This window comes from Mesoplodon mirus, assembly GCF_964341445.2.
Source record: "Mesoplodon mirus genome assembly, chromosome: 7".
Lineage (NCBI taxonomy): Eukaryota > Metazoa > Chordata > Mammalia > Artiodactyla > Ziphiidae > Mesoplodon > Mesoplodon mirus.
Window position 1 is genome coordinate 97,431,637 of NC_138983.1, and position 26,358 is coordinate 97,457,994.

At 36.0% G+C, this 26,358-nt stretch overlaps 2 pseudogenes across 2 annotated transcripts in view; one reads left to right on the forward strand and one right to left on the reverse strand.

The window, feature by feature from the left end:
* The window catches only part of LOC309808082 (ferritin heavy chain-like), a 122,879-nt pseudogene extending 101,367 nt beyond the window's left edge, over positions 1-21,512 (forward strand). The window contains exon 2 of the transcript in view: positions 20,914-21,512. The product of the transcript in view is annotated as a ferritin heavy chain-like (transcript). The remainder of the gene's footprint in view (positions 1-20,913) is intronic.
* LOC309808894 (centrosomal protein of 78 kDa-like) overlaps positions 1-26,358 on the reverse strand; it is a 981,446-nt pseudogene that overhangs the window by 940,346 nt on the left and 14,742 nt on the right. The gene's annotated exons all lie outside the window — the stretch shown is intronic.

Sequence of the window (26,358 nt, forward strand, 5' to 3'; positions counted from 1 at the left end):
AAAAAAGAAAAAAGGGGGGAAAGGTATTATGTTAGCCTTCCAAACTCACAACAGAAGAACCTAAAGTTTAAAAATGAACTTGAGTTTTTTCATAATGAATAGACTACTTTATCAAGGTCAGTCTTTTAAAAATAATTGCTACCACATATTCATTGAAGCCAATGAGCTAAGTGTAACATTAGCATCATTTTAAATGAATCATCTAACTTAATACTTATAATATATGGTATTATTAGCCCCATTCTTCTGATGACTAAATCACTATATGCAAGTTCACATAGCTTGGAACAAGCTTTCAACTGAGGACTTTTTGACACAGAAGCCCAAGTCTTTCATACCTGCGAAAGAAATAAAGACTGCTTATTGCATTCATTTTGTACCTATATATCTTAAATGAAGGAGCAGTACACTGAGTATATAGATCATGAATTATCTCAATTCCCAGGGCTGCTATTTTATCATTAAGCTATTATTGTTAACTTTCTGCTAACTACCAGAATATTGACTATTATAACTAAAATTAAAAAGAGGACTTCAATTTACAGACAAGTGAAGTCACACAGTATATGTGTGTGGTGACATCTCAAATTTGGGTATTGACTTTTACCTTTTCAGTGTAACAGTTTATCAAATGACAGCATGGTGCTTAAAAGGTTTTACTTATAGGCTGTTTTCAAGAGGCAAATGTCTTGGGAATTTTTCTCACTTCACTGTTCTTTAGCATAGTGTATACCCTATGGCTCATTTTCCCAGTTAATGATCAACTTGAGCAATATGTCTTTTTAATGTGAATATGAAAGTTGTGTTCTGCAAGATGATGATGACAGAACACAGCAACAAGCTTTTCATTCATTTATTTTTGCTAGCCTTTTTAAAATTAAAGTCATCTTACCAATAGTTCATGAAATTATTATTTAGAGCAAGAACCTTATTTATTTACTCCTGGGTAAGAAAATGAAAAAGTTAATAAAGTTCATAAAACTCCATTACCTAATGAACTCTAGTTCAATAATGCACCACAGACTTACATACAAAGGGCCTTGCAAACACTTAACCATGAGTTAAATCAATCAAAATAAATACAGTTGCAACCACAAAATTGACTACACTGAAAATATGTATAACATTTCTGAGAATGTTTTGTCCATCCTGCTGGGTAAAAAAGTCACTGCTGTAAACAACTGTGGTTTTTCCTGTAATTTGGCAACAAAACAGTCAATATACAATACAGCTCTTCTTATTACAAATATATAGGCAGTCAATACATATGTTGACTGATTGGTTTTACTTTTAAAAAGCTATTTCTGTGGCCCACTGTTGATCTGATTATAATAAATTTTATACCAGAAATAATCTTAACACAGTGTTTTTTTAGACCCTGTCAACAGTTAGTCTCCAAACCGACAGATCTTGATTGAATACTGTTTTCCTAATAGTGATAAGGAGGAAAGCTAAAGTAAACTTAGTCAAGCCTTCCTGTAGTACTTTAATTCCCTTCATTTAATATAATTACTATCATCTAGAAAAAGACAACCAAACTTTAACCTGTCACCAAAATAAAGATGTGATAAATTAGTTTCAAAATCCTGGAGGAGGAAATGAAATGGGCATGGAGGAAAAAATGATATTCCCTTGCTCCTATCTTCATAAAGTACTTCTTAATTTATTTATTTAATACAAAGATATTAGAAATTTCCAATAATATACCAGATTAAATTTAACAAAATTTGATTGTAAAAAATGTATTTCCAATGCTGTATATTCTAAAGTGACATGGTTCCATTTCTTAAACTGCCCTGTGCCTTAATATGTTCTTTAATTTATAAATATTTTAGTAAAATAAATCTGAAAAATTCGCCCTATAAAATCACTTCTTAGAGTTTCCCAATGCCCATGAGTTCATTAAATGCCATTTACAATAACGGATTCAAGAAATAAATTTAATATTTGTTAAGCGCAGTGTTTCCTAAACTCATTTGACTTTAGAAAAGATTTTTTTTTCAAGTAATACCTATTAAACTCTCAAATATCAAGTGGAACATCCTTTGGAAATACACCAGATAAGAGAATATTATCTGTGTTTACAATTCAGATTAAGCAAGTTATAAAAATTAACACAATATTACATTTATATATTATAAATAAATAACTAAAATACTCTTTCTGGAATTTAAATCTTCAGTATATGAACTGAATAATGCAATGAATCAGGCAAAAGGGAAATAAAATTGAGGAAATACTACAGAATGTTAAATAAAAGTTACAGTGATTAAATATATGAGGGATAATTAAGAAATATGGTGATTAAGTCCAACACAAAACTAGCAGAAGTTCTAAAATCAGTTAACATAAGAAACAGAGAAGAAATCATCAGAGACATTAATAAAATAATATCCCTTAGCTGAACAAATATCTGAGTTTTCAGACTGAAATAGGTCCACAGAGTAATGTACAGAGTTCAAAGTGTTAAAAAAAGATTCATAGCGAAACATACGCTGATGAAATTTCAGAAACTTAAGTATAAGGCTTTCTAAAAAGATGTCAGAGCAGAAAAACAAGGGACCTACTAAGGAATCAGATGTACATCTAACCCTTTACCAGAACTGCTGGATACTAGACGTCAACAGAATAATGCCTGATAAAAACTATTTTATACCAATAGTTTATACCCAGTCAGATGACCAATTCTGTGAAAAAAGAAAAAAAATGCAAATGCGAAGAAAATTTTCCCACCACATGTTCATATTTTTAAAATTCTATTAAAGTATTTTTACAAAAAACTATTGCTTCAAGTTATGTCAGAGTGTTCTGCCTATGGTTTCCTCTAGGAAGTTGTATAGTGTCCACTCTTAAACTAAGGTCTTTAATCCATTTTGAGCTTAGTTTTGTACATGGTGTTAGAGAACATTCTAATTTCTTTCTTGTACATGTAGCTATCCAGTTTTTCAGCACCTCTTATTGAAGAGACTGTCTTTTCTCCACTATATATTCTTGCCTCCTTTGTCACAGATTAATTGACTGTATGTGGGTTTATTTCTGGGTTCTCTATCCTGTTCCATTGATCTATGTGTGTTTCTGTGCCAGTACCATACTGTTTTGATTACTGTAGCTTTGTAGTATAGTGTGAAAACAGGAAGCATGACTCTTCCAGCTCTGTTCTTCTTTCTCAAAATTGTTTTGGCTATTCAGGATCTTTTGTGTTTCCATACAAATTTTAAAATTATTTGCTCTAGTTCTGTGAAAAAATGCCATTTGTAATTTCATAGGGATTGCACTGAATCTGCAGATTGCCTTGGGTGGTATGGTCATTTTAACAATATTGATTCTTCCAGTCCAAGAACACGATATATCTTTCCATCTGTTTCTGTCATCTTCAATTCCTTTCATCAATGTCTTATAGTTTTTGGAGTACAGGTCTTTGCCTCTTCAGGTAGGTTTATTCCTAGGTATTTTATTCTCCTTGATGCAATGGTAAATGGAATTGTTTCCATAATTTCCCTTTCTGACATTTCATTGTTAGCATATAGAAATGCAACAGATTTCTGCATATTAATTTTGTACCCTGCAACTTTGCCAAGTTCACTGATGAGCTCTAGTGGTTTTCTGGTGACACCTTTAGGATTTCCTATGTATAGTATCATGTCATCTGCAAACAGTGACAGTTTTTACTTCTTCCTTTCCAATTTGGATTCCTTTTTTTTTTTTTCTTCTCTGATTACCATGGCTAGGACTTCCAAAACTACGTTGAATTAAAGTGGCAAGCATGGGCATCCTTGTCTTGTTTCCCATCTTAGAGGGAATGCTTTCAGCTTTTCACTGTTGAGTATGATGTTATCTGTGGGCTTATCATATATGGCCCTTATTATGTTGAGGTAGGTTCCCTCTATACCCACTTTCTGGAGAGTTTTTATCATAAATGATGTTGAATTTTATCAAAAGCTTTTTCTGCATCAATTGAGATGATCATATGGCTTTTATTGTTCAATTTGTTAATGTGGTGTGTCAGACTGATTTGGGATACTGAAAAATCCTGGCATCCCTGAGATAAATCCCACTTGATCATGGTGTATCATCCTTTTAATGTATTGTTGGATTCAGTTTGCTAGTATTTTGTTGAGACTTTTTGCATCTATGTTCATCAGTGATATTGGCTGGTAATTTTCATTTTTTGTAGTATCTTTGTCTGGTTTTGGTATCACGGTGACGGTGGCCTCAAAGAATGAGTTTGGAAGTGGTACTTCCTCTGCAATTTTTTGGATTAGTTTCAGAAGGATCCGTGTTAACTCTTCTCTAAATGTTTGGTAGAATTCACCTGTGAAGCCATCTGGTCCTAGACTTTTGTTTGTTGGAAGTTTTTAAATAACTGATTCAATTTCAGTACTGGTAATCAGTCTGTTCATATTTTCTATTTCTTCCAGGTTCAGTCTTCAGAGATTGCACCTTTCTAAGAATTTGTACATTTTTTTCTAGGTTGTCCATTTTAGTGGCATAGAGTTGCTCATAGTAGTCTCTTAGGATCCTTTGTATTTCTGTGGTGTCCGTTGTAAGTTCTTTTTCATTTTTGATTTTATTGATTCGGGCCCTCTCTCTTTTTTTCTTGATGAGTCTGGCTAAAGATTTATCAATTTTGTTTATCTTTTCAAAGAACCAGCTTTTAGTTTCATTGATTTTTTTTGACTGTATTTCATTTATTTCTGCTCTATTTTTCGGATTCCTCTCCTAAAGTAAAGAAAATATAAGCAAAAATAAACAAATGGGACCTAATTAAACTTAAAAGCTTGTGCACAGCAGAGGAAACCATCCACAAAATGAAAAGACAACCTATTGAATGGGAGAAAATATTTGCAAATGATATGACCAATATAGGGTTCATATCCAACATGTATAAACAGCTTATAAAACTCAACATCAAAAACAAACAACCCAATTAAAAAATGGGCAGAACTGAATAGACATTTTTCCAAAAAAGAAATGCAGATAGCCAATAGGCATATAAAAAGATGCCTAACATCAGTAATCATCAGGGAAATGCAAATATTGGGTGGGCCAAAAAGTGCCTTCAGTTATTAAGGAAAAATAAAAGACACATCTTTCATTTTCACCAAGAACTTTATTGAACAACATATTCACCCATTTGTTCCACTACCTTCTGCCATTTTTCAGGCAAATTCATGATTCCATCTTCCCATAACATTTTATCTTTTTGAGCAAAGAACTGTTCCAGGTGCCTTTTACAGTCTTCCGGGGAATTGAAAGTTTTTCCATTAAGAGAACTTTGTAAAGACCAAAATAAACGGAAATCCAAAGGTGCAATGTCTGGTGAATAGGGCAGATGAATCACAACTTCCCAGCCCAGCTGTAACAGTTTTTGCCTGGTCATCAAAGAAACATGTGGTCTTGTGTTATCCTGGTGGAAGATTAATGCATTTTCTGTTGACTAATTCTGGATGCTTTTGTTGACTGCCACTTTCAGTTGGTCTAATTGGGAGTGCTACTTGTTGGAATTAATCCTTTGGTTTTCTGGAAGGAGCTCATAATAGAGGACTCCCTTCCAATCCCACCATATACACAACATCACCTTCTTTGGATGAAGACCAGCCTTTGGTGTGGCTGGTGGTGGTTCATTTCGCTTGTCCCATGATCTCTTCCATTCCACATTGTTGTACAGTATCCACTTTTCATCACCCATCACAATGTGTTTTGAAAATGCAACGTTTTCATTACGTTTCAGTAGAGAATCGCAGGTGGAAATATGGTCAAGAAGATTTTTTGCACTTAACTTATATGGAACCCAAACATCAAAGTGAGTCACATAACCAAGTTGGTGCAAATGATTTTCAGTGCTTGATTTGGATATTTTGAGTATGTTGGCTATCTCCCACGTGGTATAATGTTGATTGTTCTCAATTACTGTTTCGATTTGATTGCTATCAACTTCAACTGATCTACCTGACCATGGAGCATCATCCAGCGAGAAATCTCCAGCACGAAACTTCGCAAACCACTTCTGACATGTTCAATCAGTCACTGCACCTTCTCCATACATTGCACAAATCTTTTTGTGCATTTCAGTTGCGTTTTTACCTTTCTTGAAATAATAAAGCATAATATGCCAAAAATGTTTTCTTCCATCTTCAATATTAAAATGGCTACACAAAAATTTACCAATTTTGATAAGTCTTTCTTTATATGCATGCTGATATGACAGCTGTCACATACAATCTAACAAAATTGTTTTGAAGAAAGTTAAAGACAACTAAGTGCTACTAGAGCCATCTTACAGAAAAAACTGAACGAACCTTTTGGCCCATCCAATAAAAACCACAGTGAGATATCACTCCACACCTGTCAGAATGGCTATCATCAAAAAGTCAACAAATAACAAATGTTGGTGAGGATGTGCAGAAAAGAGAACCCTTGTACACTGTTGTTGAGAAAGTAAATCGGTGTGGAAAACACAGTGGAGTTTTCTCAAAAATCGAATGGCAGAGATACCATGTGACCCAGCAATTCCACTCCTGGGTATATACCAAACAAACAAACAAACACTAATTCAAAAAGATACATGCATCCCAATATTCAAAGCAGTGTTATTTACAATGCCAAGGTATGGAAGCAACCTAAGTGTCCATCAACAGATAAATGGATGAAGAAGATGTGATATATATATATATATATATATATATATATATATATATACACAATATATATATATACAAATATATATATAATGGAATACTACTCAGCCATAAAAAAGAATGACATTTCCAGCAACACGGATGTACTTGGAGGGCATTATGCTAAGTGAAATAAATCAGACAGAAAGATAAATACTGTATGATATTGCTTATATGTATCATCTAAAAATACAGCAAACTAATTAACATAACACGAAACAAGCAGACCCACATATATAGAAAACAAACTAGTGGTTACCAGACATGAGGGGAAAGGGGAATATAGGGGTGGGGGAGTGGGAGGTACAAACTCTTGGGTGTAAGACAGGCTCAAGGATATATTGTACAATACGGGGAATATAGCCAATATTTTGTAATAACCGTAAATGGAAAGTAACCTTTAATATTGTATAAAAATTTTAAGTACTTTAGCAAAATAATTTTTAAATGAAAGAATAATATGAGAATTTTAAACAGTGGTGATACCATATGATCTGTAAGAAGAAAATAAATCTCCAAAGAAATAAAAATAAATACATTATGGCTGCAACTAGAGAAAACCCGCATGCAGCAACAAAGACCCGACATAGCCAAAAATAAATTAATAAATAAATACATTTTTAAAAATAAAGAAAATAAATAAATAAATACACAAGACTTTGGAAACTGAGACATTTACCTCTTAAGCAGTAGGTGATTAACATCACAGATTTATATTTGTTACTCTATAGATCCAACTGCAATCCTTGATTTTTCCATGAATAATAACAGTTAGATTTTTATCTCTTTCATGGTGCTTACAACAATGCCCATGAAAAAGCTGTTTTCTAAAGATTTGATTCATCTTGGATTATTCTTTTATCACAGTATTTTTCATGACAGAATTAATTGTTCTAAACATGTTTATTAACTTGTCAAGGGAATATTTATCATTTCCTTTGTTAGATGTAGCTGAATGATGTTTTCTACCTAACTAACAAGTATGCCTTAGTTTCTCCTTGTGAATGAGGAATGATAAATGCCTCTTTTGCCTCTGGCTCTTCCTCTGTAAACTGGACACAATATAGATTCTTTCTAAATTTCGTATGAAATCAAACAAATGGGTTATTTGTAAATCAATATAATTTATGTAACATGGTTTTGCATGTTATCTGTCTCAGAATAAGCATCCAGTATAATATTGCTATTTCATACAGTATAATTAGAATTAGAAAACAGAAGTAAACTATATTCAACGCATAAAGGGGAAGCAAAAGTCACAGAGATCTTCTTATATCTCACAAATATTTTCATTTATTTATAGGAATATGCTTTAAAGTCTCAAGACATTTAGTAGATTTCATGTTTATTTATATAGTAAGAGAATTTTCATAAGGGTATAATTTTAGCTTCCTTACTTAGAAAAATTCTGAGGAACTTATATAAGAGCCAATGTTTCAACCATTCCCTTTAATAATACTGTAACTAGCAAGCTAATGAGTATTCACTTCTCTAAAATATCCTAAAGTTCAACTGGGCAGCTTCAAAATTTTTCATATGACTGTTGATTAAAACTTTTATTTGTACCTTGTATCCATTTCATTTTTTTTACTTTCCAAAAGAATATATTGTATAAAGGACTCATATCTAGGATATATAAAGCACTCTTAAAACTCAACAATGAGAAAACAAGCAACCTAACTTTATATATGTGTGTATACACACACACACACACACACACACAATCTATAAGAACAAAAGAAAGAAAAATACATATACACATATTTTTACCAAAGAAGATATACAGATGGCAAATAAGCATATGAAAAGATGCTCAACATCATATGTCATTAGAGAGATACAAATAAAACCACAATGAGATATAACTACACACCTATTAGAAGAGCTAAAATCCGATAACTGACAATACCAAATGCTGTTGAAGTGCAACAAGAACATACATTCATTGCTAGTGAGAATATAAAATGATACAGTTATTTGGGAAGACAGTTTGACAGTTTCCTACAGAGCTAAGCATAGTTTTACAATAGGATCAGGCAATCATATTCCCCAGCTAATTGAAAACCTATGTTCACACAAAGGCCTATACCCAAATGGTTATAGCAGCTTTTTTTATAATTGTCCCAAACGGGAAATAATCATATCATATTATCCTTCAACAGGTGAATGGATAAACAAACTTGGTATTCGAGATGATGGATACTTCAGGGGATAAAAGGGAAGAAACTATAGATTCACAGAACAACATGGATGAATCCTAAATGCATGTTGCTAAGTCAAAGAGGCCAAATTCAAAAGTCTACATATTGTATGATGCCGTTTATTCAACATTCTGGAAAAGACAAATTATAGGGATGGAAGACAAATCAGCATTTGTCAGAGGTTGGGAGTGAATGACTACAAAGGCCACTCACAGAGAATATTTTAGGTTGATGAAACTGTACTGTATGGTACTAGGCATAAGATACATGACTACGCATCTGTCAAAACACGTAGAATAGTACATCAAAGGGTGAACTTTAATGTATGCAATTTTTAATCAGAGTATCCTGGATGTAATGCATACTGGGACAAATAAATTTAACTGTATTCCCAATATATGATAAAACGGCACTGAAGGGGGTGGAGAAAAAGGAACTGACATAAGTGACTTTGGAAAATGATGTTATGATTGGTAAATCTAAGACTAGGTGCAAAAATAACTGTACATAAACACCATTTTAGTTGGTAAGTTTGTTTCTCACAGGAACAGTTAAGAAATATGAAAACACATTTACACTAGTGTAGAACAAATAAGTAAATAAATGGTAAATACTTTGAGTCAGGTTTCTCACTGTTAGTAACAGAAGTTACAAATAAGCAAGAGGCAAAAGCTAGAATGAACCATGTGATACTGGATTAGAGTCAGACATTAGTATGAACTCACGTTTAGTTTAATAGGTATAGAGATAGACACCTATAGAAAGGATTATAGATATGTGTATACATTGGTTAATATACATGCATATATTCCATAACTCTGCGGAGAGACTAGAAACAATGACACCAAGTAGCAACAAACACATCTAGCATCCAGGCCTTAGTTTCTAAACATGGTTCTCCAAAATAACAAAAACCAGACATCCTTGGAGAAATGACTAATTCTAGGCCTGGGGCAATGAAAACACAAGATCAGCCTGGAGCATTATGTAGGGACAGGAAATAAGGCAGCACTCAAAAATCAAAAGGATAGAGGCAGATCAAAGGGACACAAGAACCCAACTGAAGGAGCACCTGATGGCCTAAGCTGGAACAATTTGAGTCATAAAATTAATTAAACTTTAAAGTTATAGAGAAATATAAAATAAATATTCATGAGTCCATACTGATAGAAATAACTGAATACATAGATAAATGGGGAAAAAGGTACAAATCTTTCTTACAAAGAATTTCAAATAACATATGTAAATACTCTTCCCTCCAGGAGATGGGGCTTAAGCTCCCTCTTCGGAGTATTGGCTGGATTCCAAAAAATAGATTATGGAAAGGGAACAATAGTAACTTCACAGTGAAGAAATCTGGCAGACCTCACCTTAACCAAGTGATCAAGGTTAACATCACCAGTAAGTCATTACTGACACAAGGTGATGAGAAAGACATTTCACCTCTATGGTAATCTTCCCCAAAACCCCCAAAACCCTGGTCTGTCTAATCATGAGAAAAACAGCAAACAAAGCCAAATTCAGGGCCATTCTACAAAAGGCTGGCCAGTACTTCTCAAAATTATAAAGGTCATGGGAAACAAGGAAAGGCTGGGAACCTGTCAGAGACCATAGAAGAGAGATGATAACTAAATTCAATGTGATATACTTGATTAGGTCCGAGAACAGAAAAAAGACATAACTGTAAAAAAAAAATCGATAAATCTGAATAAAGTCTGGAGTTTAGCTAAAAGTAATGCACCGCTGTCTTTTTAGTTTTAACATATGTACTACGTAAAATAGTAACATTAGAGTAAGATGCGTGAAGAGTATATGAGAACTCTCTGTACTATTTCTGCAACTGTTTGATGAATCTAATATTCTCAAAAGAAGGTTTAGTTTTTGTTTAAGTGCATAGTTGCATTGCATTATGATGAATCAACACAGAATAGCTATTAAGCATAGTAGAAACTGTAGCTCCTGTAAAGTGCAGATTTGCAAAACCCCCTCTCTCCATATAAATTGTATCAGAATTTTCTAGAAATGGAGCCAAGAACCTGCATTTCATATAGCTATAGGTGAATCTTATGCACACCAAAATCTGAGGATTCCATTTCTAGAGCCCTGTGCCTTTTATAGTCCCAAAAGACTTTTAAAGGCTTTAAAACCCGAAGTAGTAATGGTATTATCCAAGGTAACCAAATTTGAAGAAAGTCAAAATTCAGCATATGCAAGATAGTAAGGAAAGATAATATGTATATAACTGGTGGGCACACAGGATAACAGGGTCATGATAGTTTGGCAAGTGGATTCAAAGTATGGTAAGTATCCAAGTGGCAGCTCAAAGACTAAAAGTGGAAGCAACTTGCTTATTCAATCAACCCTTCCTGGGTTGAAGAAAAGTGATATTGCTATGGAGTGCAGAGAAATTACAACGGGCCTGTTCAATCAATAGGCAACAACTGCCTTAGTATGAAGTGATACTACTCCAAAAATGAAGAGTGCTGTACTGACAACCAAAACCAACACCACTAAGCTAATAAACAAATGCTCAAGCAAGTTGAAAGGCTCTGACTGGAGTGTTCTATAATGAACAGATGAACAAGGGAATGAGAATAAACTATGAAAATCAACGTGATGAAACTCACTGGTTAAATGAAGCCTAATTGGTCTCAAGTATGACATCCTGTGTGTCTCTGCCCACCCTCAGTTGCCTACCACATTTACTGTGGTAGAATTCATGCTGGCTCAGGGCACCAGTTTTGAGCCCCAACAGATTCAAGTAGTCCACAACCTTGCTGCCTCCTCCACCCACACAGCATATGCCAGCCCTCCTCTGACACCCAATCACATTCCCTCTGAATGAACCCACTTCGGCATTCTTCTGCCTGCATCAGCTAGCCCTCACTCATGTTTACCATTTATGATGGTTAATTTTACATGTAAACTTAGTCTATGGTGCCTGGTTCTTTGGTCTAGAAGCTGCTGTGAAGGTGTATTTTAGATGTGATTAACTTGTAAATCAGTAGACTTTGAGAAAAGCAGATGATTCCTCCATAGTGTGCTGGACGTCATCCAATCAGTTGAAGGCCTTCAGAATGAAGACTGAAGTCCTCCCATGAATAAAGAACTATGCCTCCAGACTGCAATAGAGAAACTCTGTCTGAGTTTCTAGCTTTGGGACTCAAGACTGCAACATGAACGTTTACCTTAATTTCCAACCTGCTGACCTACCCTGCAGATTTCTGACTTGCCAAGCCCCAAAATCACATAAACCAAAGCCAATAGACAATTCCTTAAAAGAAATCTCCCCTCCCCACATATATACATTTGATCCTTGGACAACATGGGGGTTAGAGTGCAGTTAAAAACTGCATAATCCGGTTCTGCGTCCGCAGATTCAACCAACCACGAATCGTGTAGCACTGCAGTATTTACTGAAAAACATCCGTGGATAAGTGGACCCACACAGTTCAAACCCATATTGTCCAAGGGTCAACCGCAATACGATAGCTTACCCTATTATATAAAATACAATAACCTATTATATATCCAATCCAATACAATATAATATAAATATCCTATTAGGTCTGTTTCTCTGGAGAACCCTAACTAATACACTATTCTGATCATTTTTCTACCAGTAACACTGTAACCATCTTCTCTTATAATGAAATACACTGTAGCTATTTTACCATTGCTACACCCAATGATATTTTTTCTTAGTAAGGTATGATATTTAGATAAGTTATAATCAATATATAGACTGAGAGATTCCCATTTTGTTCTTTGCATCAAATAGCATAGAATCAATATTCCATATCCTGGCTGAGTATCAGAATCACTTGTGGCACTTCTTAAAAGTACAGTTGATCCTTGAACCACACGGACTTGAACCGGGTGGGTTCACTTAATCTACAGTACTACTCAGTCTGGGGTTGACTGAATATGAAGATGTTCAACCATAGATACGGAAGGCCGATTGTAAAGTCATACTTGAATTTTCGACTGTGTGAGGGTCCACACCCTTAACCCCAAAGTTGTTCAAGGGTCAACTGTACATATGCCAGAGTTCAACCCCGAACTTGCTGAATCAGAATTTCCTCAACTGATTTTGATTCACAGCCAACGGCTGGAATCCCTGGGCATAAAATCATTTGACCACAGTATCTGCAACAGGATCTAGTCCAAGGTCACTTTTTTAAATAGAGAACTTGAGGTTAAGGGAGAATAAATTACTTATTCAAATTCCCAAAAAGGGTAAGAATGAACAGTATCAGGCTGCTATGTTTTTCATATTTCTATTAAGTACCTTTTATTTTCTTATATAGACATTTCCAGAAAAAAGATAACAAGTGGCATTCCAATCACTCAGTGCACACAGTTATGCATATCTTATCATCTGATCCACAGCTCCAGTTCACTAATATAGATAGATTATAATATTTAGAAAATAAAAAGAGGCAGCTCTATTTTATAAGGTAGTTCATGCCATGTACACATCAAACTATCTGGTATATAGTTAGAAGACCTTGTAAATAGCTAAAATCTTGGCTATTAATTGTGTTGTAATAAAACTTTGAGGACATGTAAATGGTACTCTGTTATGTTTGATGATTTAATCAAAGAAGGGTGACCTCACTTTCCTAGTGATGGAACTTCGGTAGATGCATTCAAAGAGCTAACATAAATCTTAGCTTATTTTCTAGTAGCTAGCAAAAAACTTCCAAAATCACTTCATATTGTGGATATGAAAACACAAAATAATCAATAACCTCAGTTTTTCACTACCGCTGACTTCTAACACTCCATGGCTTCTAATACAACATTTGTATTTTTTAAAGAATTAAAAATGGACAGAGTATATACATACACAATCAGCTAAGATGCATGTTTCCACTAGTGTCTGCTTTACCTAACTAACGTCCAATATTGGAAGGGTAGGCAAAAATATTCAATATTATTATTATTTTTAAATTATACCACTCTAACCCTAATTATAAAATACAGAATACTATTTTATATTAATAATCATATCTCTTTATAATAATTTACTACATATATATTCATACTACAATCCACATTAAGGTACAAATTTTAGCGAACATTAACATTCGTGATCAAAGCCCAATATGTACGTACGAATCTGTGCACTCCATACATACGTACACACAGAATGGTTTTCTAAGATGTCACTGAACGTAGCGCAAAATGTGAATTGAGATGTTATTTTGTAGAGAGTTCTAATATTATATTATTACCTGTTTTCTCTTGTTCATTTGACCCAACAGCATTCTTTTGCAACAAGATAGTCTGAGGGATGCTCTACATCATCCAGCTATGAAACAGAGTTTTATAAACCCAAGTGTCCCATAGAGACATTTACTCCAAGGAACTGGTATAATTCAAAATGTAATCTAACCAAACATGCTTCATAGTCTGGCTAGGAGAAGCAATACCATGGTTTATAGAATAGTGTCTCTGGAAAGAAAAGGAAGTGGACTCTTGGTTCTGCATAAAATCTTGTTAATCCTATTTCCATTTCCCCCTCCTACATTTGTAACAACTGAATAAACTGATTATGTTTTTTTATCTTGTAGCTGCAATCTCTGTAGACAGACTGATTAAAATACTTACATTGATGTGATCAATATAGTTACCAATCAATAACGCTCCAGGAATTGATTTTTATAATCTGAGGAATTCTGCACCTTGATTCATTTATATACTATTGTCTTTCTTCTAAAAATTAGGGATTGTTAATGTGGAAAATAAAAAAAAGGATTAAGGGGGAAGGGCCACGAAGGGAAAATTGCAGTTCTCTACAGCATAACTGAGGAACACATGTGATTAAGGAAAAAGTGATGATTTGGGGGGGGGGGATAAAAGCGTGGATAATTGATAGAGAACTCGTGAAAGAGGGAAGCAATTGTAAATAGATTATTGTGGATGTGGAACTGACATTTCCAGTTATCATTACTGTGTTTTGTCCTTGACAGTTAAGACCTGAGGAATGTTAAGCAATGTTTCAATAGCTGCATGTATAAGAAAATAATATTCCCGCCACCAGAAGCTGCTCTAGTACAGCTTCCCCCTTCTACTCTAGGCCATGGACTCTACCACACAGACACTCAAAGGCAAGAAGAGTGTTATCCCTTAAAATTGTCAGTAGTTCTCTTCCCCTCAACTCCCAGTTCCAACAGCCTCTTCCCTTTCTAATGGGCTGCCTTTAGCCTCACCTTCCTTCCCAGATCCAGCAGTTACTCCACAATAGATCTGCATTGCACGTCCTGTAAAGGAATGCAAGGTTTTGTCTTGGCGTTCAGTCTCTCTTCCAAGAGATACACACACACACACACACACACACACACACACACATATAATGTAAAATTCATATTACTGCCAATGGTTTCAAAGAATCACTTTTCTGGCAGAAGAAAATCAAGGGATTACATTACTAATGGAGCATTGAGTCATACAGCTGACAGTATTTGGCAGATTATTAATGAGACTTTAATCCTGGGTTGTTTGTCATGTATGAAATCAGAACTGAAGAGCACCATCTACATTAGCAAAAGCAGGTTGATAATCTTTCTATTTAAAGAACGTATGCCAATCTTTTAATTCACTTTATAATAAATGAGATTTAAAATCATTTGGGCAGAAAGTTACTAAATATCAGATATTTCCTAGAAATTTGAAACTTTAAATAGGTTTAACTGACCTTAACTACTCAGATATATTTGGAAAATGGCAAAAGACTTCAAGAAAATAAGTCAAAAGGACATTGTTTATTTTTCATGTATGAACTGAAATATAAAAAGGTCAGAGGAAAAGTAATAAATGTGAGTAATACACAGGAAACACTTTACAAAACATTTACTTTGGAAACTGCTTTTTGCTGAGTTTAACAGTGGTTGGTTGAGGTATCATATTTTTATAAAAAAGGAAATCAGCAAATAAGTCATTGAGAATATGGTTTAAAAGTTTAGAAAATTAGGGCTTCCCTTGTGGCGCAGTGGTTGAGAGTCCGCCTGCCGTTGCGGGGGACACGGGTTCGTGCCCCAGTCCGGGAGGATCCCGCATGCCGCAGAGCGGTTGGGCCCGTGAGCCATGGCTGCTGGGCCTGTGCATCCGGAGCCTCTGCTCCGCAGCGGGAGAGGCCACAACAGTGAGAGGCCCGCGTCCTGCAAAAAAAAAAAAAAAATTTAGAAAATTAAAATGTGAGAGCACATTACTTATGTCAAATTATGAAGAATAATGATTACATTAAATACAAGCTTATTAACACATTGGGTTAATAGTATAGTAAGGTATGGAATCATAAGGAACATTTTATAAGGATTTTGCATTTTTTTCCTAACTTGTTTGGAAAAACTTACACTTGATTTTAGTGAAACAAAGTATCTACACTTTCAACCAAGACATTCTGGATTTGTAGGTTGACTAACACCATTCCACCAAAATTATTTTCCCTAAACCTAATTGCTATGTAGGAAAAGGTATGAGAACGTCTATAGCAATTTCTGTATCTGTGACAATAGTAGTAAAGATTTCAAACAAAATATTATTGAATATATATGAATATTTCAATATATATATACATATTCTATTATCAACTCATTAGCATCTAATTTTACATTCATCACATATACATTCTGTCAGTGAACATAGTGAACTGAAACCGACTCTAGGGCCCATGAGATTAAAGTCAACGCCTGTTGCAATCATTCAGCATTTAGCACAAAGCTGGAATATATTAGGTCCTAGATAGTTATTGACTAGATATATGGTGTGTCCATGCCATTCTAACTCAGTGTTCTCTACCTGTATTGGTGAATTCCATGGATCTGTTCTTGTGTTTACATCCAAATGAAAAATGACTGGAAGCATTTTCAGAATTATCTGGATCTGTCTATAGCTCAATGCAGCAGCACAAACTCACTGTCCATGCCTGCGTGTGTGTTTTGAATCACACTGAGTGTGACTGCTGCTAGGCTGGCATGTTCTAGTGTAAAAAGGACAACTGTCGCATGTCCACCCTTATAGTCACATTTTACCAGCTGCAAACACTAAAATTTCCTTTTAAAGTGATGACTGGGAGGTGAAAAATAGTTTAATAGAATGAAACTCAAAGGGAAGAGTGTTATCCCTTAAAATTCTGTCAGTAGTTCTCTTCCCCCTCAATTCCCAGTTTGAACAGCCTCTTCAGTTATTGAAGTTACTGAGGCTTTTAATGGTATTTCATGAAATCAACAAACTGCATCAGAATTACTTTTCACAAACTAATAAAAAAGAACATGGACAGACACTATTTGAATGATGACTTCCACTACCTGAAAGCAAAAGTACATTATGAATCATCATATGAGCTAAAGTACGTCATGTCTTCAGTACAGAAGGGCGGTAGAGCACTGAGATCTTTCACGGATGTCGGGACACAGACACGGCGCACTCAAAAGGGAACCTGCATCTCGTCAACTAGTGTGTTCTCAGTGACAAGGGACTGTGTTTAAGACAAAAAGCATAATCGGGTGCATAATTGGAACTTCTTAATTTTAATAGTTTTATAGTTGTATTTGCATATATTTACAAATTGTCTGGTTTACAGTTATAAAAGCATACCAATTTCTATGCCTGGTTTTATGTTTATGCATATTAAACTAAAATTATAATAGTAATTTATCACCATTGGGTGTCTTTGATTTTTTTTCCTTCTAAAGGAAATAGAGTTTAAATATATATTCAACATCTACTGCCACTCATTTTTTTAATTTGGAGAAATAATGAGACTAAAGCTTTTCATAGGCCACTCAATATTTTAATTTATATTTTTGAGCCCCTACTATGTGAAAATTAGCATCACAAGTTGAACAGTCTTTGTTCTAATGGAGCTCATGGTCCAGCCAAACTTCCCAAACTACCTAGAGAGGAATCCAATTCAGAGTGTCACTCTCTGCTATTTATAAGCTCTGTGTTTGATCATGTTACATACTTTAATTCACAATTTCTTTATCTGTGAAATATGGGTAATAATAATCAAATCTAATCCAGTATCTGTAATAATGAGGTAATGCAGAGTGAACAGCCCAGAGATATAGAATATCGATGTATCACTTTTCACTACCTCTCATTAAATGATTGATTTATACATATGTATACACACACACACACACACACACACACACACAAAACACAGAGAGTGAGATAAGCCACCGACTGCTGCTACTTATGGTCTACTTCCTTAAGATTATACCATTGATCCTACTTCATCTATTAATTTTCAAAGAAGGAATTATATGTAACATTTACTAGCACTTAGCTACAAAAGAAATACAAATATGAGGAGCTTATAGAACAAGTTTTTATGTTAGTACCTATAAAATACCTGTCATATAATAGGTGCTCAATAGAAATATGCTGAATGAATGAATGAGAGCTAATCATTGACACGGAGTCAGAACTTATTGTCTAATATCAGTTGTGTAACTATTAGTTCTGTAACATTTGTAAATTAATGAAGGGAACTGAAAGTCAAAACAGTTTTTGCAGATTATAGCATGAGAATTTTTATTTGTTGACTCTGCATTTATCATGAGTAATACTGTGATAGCTAATTTTTATATGTCAACTTCAAAGGGGGTACCCAGATATTTAGTCAAATGTTATCGTTTGTGCCTGAAAGGGTGTTTTTCCATGAGGTTAACATTTGAAATAGTAGACTAAGTAAAGCAGATTGCTTTCCTTAAAGTCGATGAGCCTCATACAATCATTTGAAGGCCTGAATAAAATAAAAATGCTGACCTTCCTCTGAGTAAGCAGGAACTCCTCTTGCCTGACTGCCTTGGAGCAGGGACATTGTTTTTTCCTGCCTTCAACTTGAATTTCCTGGGTCTTGAGCCTCCTGGCCTTTGGACTGGACCTACACCATGGACTCTCCTGGTCTCAAGTACGGCAACTGCAGATTTTGAGACTTGTCAGCCTCCATAATCACGTGAGCTAATTCCTTATTTTATATAATATACAAATATATCTTCTATTGGTTCTGTTTTTCTGGAGAATCCTAACATAATACCAACACTGACCACAAACATTTCAAAGAAACCTTCATCTTATAGTCCTATATTGATATTTTAAAAGACATTATCTTAGCACAGACCAAGTTATAAACTATAAAATTTGATTATCAAATTTTTTTAATTTCGGGGGCTTCCCTGGTGGCACAGTGCTTAAGAAACCACCTGCCAATGCAGGGAACATCCGTTCGAGCCCTGGTCCGGGAAGATCCCACATGACACGGAGCAACTAAGCCCATGTGCCACAACTACTGAGCCGGCATGCCACAACTACTGAAGCCCAAGCACCTAGAGCCCGTGCTCCGTAACAAGAGAGGCCATCGCAATGAGACGCCCATGCACTGCAACAAAGAGGAGCCCCCACTCGTTGCAACTAGAGAAAGCCCACATCCAACAAAGACCCAATGCAGCCAAAAATTTAAAAATAAAATAAATACATTTAAAAAATAAAATTTAAAATTTTTCTAAAAACATCATCTGCTCTGAAGTTTTTTCATTCTGTGTTTGTATTTAGCTTTACATTCCTCATTAAAGAAAAACTGGATGCAATGTTTTTGTTTAGATATATGTATATTTCCTTCATGGAAATTTGAGGTTCCAGTTCATGCTAGTTTATTGATTTCCCTTTAAAAAGTTAGATTTTAAACCTTAGGTTTCTCTTAGTTATAACATGTATTTTAACATTATCTTCTAACCTAGGGAGTAATGATGAGGGATAAAAAATCTGAGAAACACCATTATCACCCCTTAGTAGACATACAACCATTCAATAGTATTATTTTAATATTTGAAGAGTAAAGTTGTCCAGATAAATTAATTATTAAATGATCTTGGGACATAAGGAGAAAATGTTCTACAAAATCAAGATTTCTTCTATTTAAATAGATTCTTCCAGTGAAGTCTACAATGGACTCTTCCAAGGAAATTTTTGAAAGATTGCAATTATATTAAGACTAAACACTGGTGTTAAGCAAACATAGAATACAATTTTATCTCACTGAGAAACTGATCATGTAGTTCTTTTCCATCTCTAATGTATGATCCTATCATTAACATCAACTTATCAAATAGACATTGTTATTATTCTATTTCTTTACAGACTCAACAATTAAATGCCTCTAAAATTGCTCAGATAAGTGTACAAAGTGACAGTTGATATTTGATCCTTTGCTTCCTTCATAAACAATGATTATAGCACAGCATGAGCTTTCAAAGAGAAATAAAGGGACCCCCCAAAAAAGTACATTAGTCAAAGTCATGGTAATAAAACTGTAAGTGAAAACAGCTATTTTATCCAAAAACTTTAAAACCATTGAGAGCACTTAAAACAGTCCATCACTCTTTCTTGTACCTTGAGAACAGAGACCATGTCTGATTCTTCTGTGTATCTCCAGAGTCAAACACTGACACATATTTGAAATACTGTCTAGAAATGGCTGTTGAATTAATTAATTATAAATACCTAGATTGGTCTTATGTCTTCCACTATAACATCCTTAACTTCTAAGAAAATATTGACTTATACATGTGTAATATCTTATACGTATTTACTGGAGACAAGAAAGGGAGAAAAACAGTAGTTTTTTGTTTTGTTTTGTTTTGGTCTGCTTCTCCACTAGAATACAAACCTCATGGGAACAGACTTTGTCTTTCTTTGTTACTAATATATGCCCAAATCCCATACCAGTGCCTGGGCCATACTAAGTAATCAATAAATATTTACTGAATGAATGAATGAAAGATAATTTGAGATCAATGGTATTTCCTACCACTGTGGCTCATTCCATACAACATCATTGAGGGGTTAAAAAAAATGCTTGCTGAGTGGCAGTGAAAGGACAAATGAGGCTGGAGGGGATAAATACATCCACACAGTTAAGCTCTTTCTCTAAGAATACACCTAAGCCTTTTGTTTTCTGACAAACAAAAGAGAAGTCTGCACTTACCCAAGACGAAGGAAATTGCTAAATCACGTGAAAGGGACTCCGAGACAGGTACCGCAGGCCCCGCGGCTTCGCCTTCACCTTGGCCTTCACACCCACCACGCTGCCCGCGCCGCCCTCGCAGGTGCGCCAGAGCTACCACGCTGACTGCGAGGCCGCCGTCAACAGCCATTTCACCCTGCAGCTCCACGCCTCTTTCGTGTGCCTGGCCGTGGCCTTTTACCTCCACCGCGACGACGTGGCCTTGAAGCACTTCAGCCGGTTCTTCCTGCGCCACTGTGGGCCCGGGGCCTGAAGCGCCTGCAGAACCAGCGCGGGGGGCCGCCTCAACTTCCAAGACATCAGGAAGCCAGTCAGTGACGAGTGCAAGAGCGGCCTCAAGGCCATGAAGTGCGCCTTGTTCCTGGAGAAGCTAGCGACCCGGAGCCTGCTCCACTGCACCAGCTGGCCACCGACAAGTGCGACCCCCACCTGCTCCACTTCCTGGCAACTCACTACCTCAGCCAGTAGGTGGCGCTCATCAGACAGCTGGAGGGTCATGTCACCACCCTGAGCATGATGGGGGCCCCAGACGTCGAGCTGGCAGGGTAACTCTTTGACAAGCTCACCCTGGGCGACAGCGACAAGAAGAAATGAGCCTGGACTGGACTTCCCCAGAGCCACGGGGTGACCAGAGCCCTGGTCACCATGCCTGCCATGCAGACGGCAAGAGTGCCCTTGCAGAAGAAGTTCACTTAAGTTTTGGTTTTGGTTTTTTTTTTTGGCAACAAGGGCAGGACTCTCTTTTCCTGGACTTTATTTTATCACTTAAGTTTTTTTCTTCCAGTTTTTCCGTTTCTTCCAATAAAGTTATTGGTTCATAAATAAATAAAGGTCTCTGGTTGATTCATGTGGGCAAATCTCTCATTTTTTAAGTTTTAAAACAGGTATCCAGGAGTTTCTGAACACAGCCATACCCCAACCAGATGCAGCTCAGGATCTCCACAGTGGGAGGGAGAAGGTGTTCCATGGGGCCCTGGAAAACACAAAATCAGTCTTCCCCTTATAAATAATGTAGGTATATGGGGGTAGACTGGGGTGGGGTGGGGTGAGGTAGGGGTACCTGGTGAACGTGGGTGCATGTGCATAGTGAAAGTATAGAACCATAGCCTGAAAATCATGATTGCAGTTGCCTCTGGGGAACAAGTGAAGGGAATGGGATTGGGCAGGGATTAAAATAAAGGGTGTCTGCAGTTTCACCTGAAATGTTTATGTGCATTAATTATGCAAATACTAATGGTTAAGTATGAGTAGCAAGATGGGGGGTGGAGGGGTTTGGAAGTCTGAATGGTGGAGTATCTCTTTGACAAGTTCACTCTGGGCAACAGTGATAATGGAAAAATGAGTGTTAGGCTGTCTTGCTCAGAAACACGGAGGTGACCTCCCATGGTCACCAATGCCTGGCATGCATGTTGTAATAACAAAACATCCACTTATATATGTTTTCTTTCTTTGTATCATATGTATATATGCATGCTTGTGTGTGTATACATATATATATGTATAAACATATATATATATATATATATATATATATATATATATATATATATATATATATATATATTTAACTTCAACAAGCAGCAGAGCTCATTTTGAAGTTCATTAGGAAGACGCCCTTTGTTGAAAAGCAGTTCGGCGATCACATTACTGGAAATGATATAGCTGCTTCCTAGACCTTTCCTGAGCCTGGCTGTATTTCTGCCCTTGGGTTTCACATATCCAACTTTGATTTAGTTTTTGTTCTTTGCTACCAAGAGAACCTAAGCTAATATGTCTTATTATCAACACACTTTTACCAGCCTCCACTGTATTTACACTAGAGTAAATAGCTCTTCTAGGGTAGTAAATGACATTCTCCCCTTTATCCCTACTACAGAGTCCACTGAAAGGAAAAAGGATCAAGGGTGGAAGGGATCAAATAAGAACAATTTCCCGAATGGAAATACAGAATACTGAAGCCTGCTACCATATGCATCTCTTCTCACCTAAAAGTGTTTTCCTCATAATTTACAGAATTTTAATTCCTTAGATCAACCTTCCCAAGACTGTGTTCAGTATCAGCCAGTGCCTCAAAAACATTCACAAGTGTTCAGTGGAAAACTTGTATTAATCGAATTAGCAGGATTTTTTGGTTTGTTTTTTCAGTTTTTGTTTATTCTAGGAATTTTAGGTCTGATGTAAAAAATATACATTTTGAATGTATAACGTGGGGATAAAATATTCAGTGTTTCCCAAACATTCTGATCATGGGATTCTTTTTCTACCAAATCTCACAGAACAGTATTCCAAAGAAAATAGCTTTGGAACAACGTTAAAAGGTCCCACTGTGGGCTTCTCTGGTGGCGCAGCGGTTAAGAATCCATCTGCCAATGCAGGGGACATGGGTTTGATCCTTGATCTGGGAAGATCCCACATGCCGCGGAGCAACTAAGCCCATGTGCCACACTACTGAGCCTGTGCTCTAGAGCCCGCAAGCCACAACTACTGAAGCCTGTGCACCTAGAGCCCATGATCCGCAACAAGAGAAGCCAGCGAAATGAAAAGCCCATGCACCACAATGAAGAATAGCCCCCACTTGCCGCAACTGGAGAAAGCCCGCATGCAGCAACAAAGTCCCAACGCAGCCAAAAAATAAAATAATATAAAAATAAAATAAAATAAAAAAATAGGGCCCTTCGTGTGTTGTTCCAGAAGCACACACCTGGTAGCTAAACCTCATTCACTTTCACTTAGAGGTCATTATGAGGAACGGGAACCTTTGCTGTGAAGGTTTCAGCACAGTAAGCTTTAGACAGTAAGTGTAATGCAGGGCCCTCACCATGACAGTGGGTAGATATCACACACATCCATTTTGTTTCCTGATAGGTAACTCCCAACACTGTATTTTTCCATCTGTTCTAATTTCCATTTCTAAATGAATGGTCTCTGGGAATGATAACATTGATGTTTCTCCAGCACTTATATCAAAGTCAAGAGAAACTTTAAGGCTGCTAAGTAGTTTATATTCTTCACCTCCCTCTACCTATGTATTCATCTCACCAGCAGCAGAATTCTTCATTTATTTTCCAGACTAGATGGCTGAATTTTGGTCAGTAATACACCTTTGGGTCAAAAACAGTCTGTGCCTGCATCTTTTTGAAAATAAGATGCCTGTTCCTCTCACCAAAGCATGCTGAAATTTCTCAGAATTCAGACATTTAACTATAAGAAAAGAAATAAGGCATACATACTACAAAACACTGTAGTAATAAAGTCCAAGATTGTTAAATAAATATATAATAAGTAATGTGTTTAATGTGTAGCATGTTTTTCCTCCAGCAGAGATGATCAACATTATTCACATCATTATTTGATTTTTGAATGAGCACCTTATGGCAATGCATTCCTCTTTAGGTTCAATGCAGGACTTATCAAGTTTCTCTCCAGCCCTAAAATACATGATGCAATTTTATAAATTGAAACTGCATGATTCCCAAACAATATAGTGGGCATGAGACAATATCAAAAATCTTGTATATTTTTAAAATTTAAATGTGTTCCCACAACAACCCTTAGGTATCAATTCTCATGACACCTCCACTGAATTTGATAAGGTGTCTATTTTATTCCCAGGCAGATTCAGCGTAATACAAAACTATTATTTTCTCAATATGAGAAATATTCTATCACATTAATACATGATTATATAAGGCTGGAAAATAAGAAGGTGATTAAAGCAAGCTTCTCAACAAGAATACTATTTCAGTCTGGCCCATCTTATTAACCACAACTTTCATTTGTCTACTGTTTGGCTGATTAATTCGATTCAACAGGCATTCACTCTTTTTTTTTAAAATAAAGTCCAATATTCTCGACTGTTTATTCTATTTTATTTTATTTTATTTTATTTATTGGCTGCGTTGGGTCTTCATTGTTGCGCATGGGCTTTCTCTAGTGGTGGCGAGCGGGGGCTCCTCTTCGTTGCACTGTGCAGGCTTCTCATTGTGGTGGCTTCCCGTTGCAGAGCAAGGGCTCTATGCATGTGGGCTTCAGTAGTTGCAGCACATGGGCCCTAGAGGGAACGGGCTTCATTAGTTGCAGCATGTGGGCTCAGTAGTTGCGGTGCACGGGCTCTAAGGTGTGTGAGCTTCAGCAATTGTGACTCACGGGCTCTAGAGCGCAGGCTCAGTAGTGTGGCGCCCAGGCTTAGCAGCTTCGCGGCATGTGGGATCTTTCCAGACCAGGGCTCAAACCCGTGTCCCTGCACTGGCAGGTGGATTCTTAACCACAGCACCACCAGGGAAGTCCCAAGCATTTATTCTTAATAAATGAGTTTGTGCTGGGGAATCAAAGTTAAATAAGACATGTACTTGGTCCAGTTAAACTAAATAGATTAGCACTTTGCCAATTTTCTAAGAGGAAAATACAAGTCCAATATGAGGTTATTTTAATAAACAATTAAATCAATAGTATAGCTAGGGAGTGTTTTCATTTATTACTCTCCATTTTAGCTTTATAAAGAGGTATGCTACCCAGTCGTTCAACAAACTCACAAATGGGAATGCAGCAATTTTTAATAAGTATGATAAATAATGTAGGCCAGCTATTCTTCCTCTCTGAATGGTGGACTCTAAATGAATCTAAAGCATCATCAAAAAAAGTAAAAAAAAAAAAGTAAAATAAATCAAAAACAAATGAAGCATCATCATAATGACCATTTACCATGGGTAAATTATGCTGTCGAAATAACATGTTAAGGAACTTCCTCTTCCTAATAATAAGGAATGTTACCTGATGGAGAGAGAGAATTTGGGGAAGAGCAATAATACAACATGATCAACAGACTAAATTTTAGCAAACAAGGACACTCATTTGTTTACATATTTTACACTGCTGTTCCCTACAGACAGAGGAGGCACCTGAAGGTATATTTTACTAGTGTGGGTCACATAGGAGTCTTCTAAGGAACTGGTTTAAAAACATCATTCCAAAACTAGTAAAAAAAAAAAAAAAAGTTATTTCCACTGTAGATTTGAACCTGTAAGTAATCTATAGGTAAATGTAATCTAAAAAATATTAGGGCAGCCTTAATGGCAGTTCTTTATATAAGAAAGAAACACATACTTGCTGAAAGCTTTTACAGCATCACTAGCTTGCATCCAATAATAAAAACAGCCTACACTTTTTATTTTTACATCTTTATTGGAGTATAATTGCTTTAAAATTTGGTGTTAGTTTCTGCTTTATAACAAAGTGAATCAGTTATACATATACATATGTTCCAATATCTCTTCCCTCTTGTGTCTCCCTCCCTCCCACCCTCCCTATCCCACCCCTCTAGGTGGTCCCAAAGCACCGAGCTGATCTCCCTGTGCTATGCGGCTGCTTCCCACTAGCTATCTATTTTACGTTTGGTAATGTATATATGTCCATGCCACTCTCTCACCTTGTCACAGCTTAC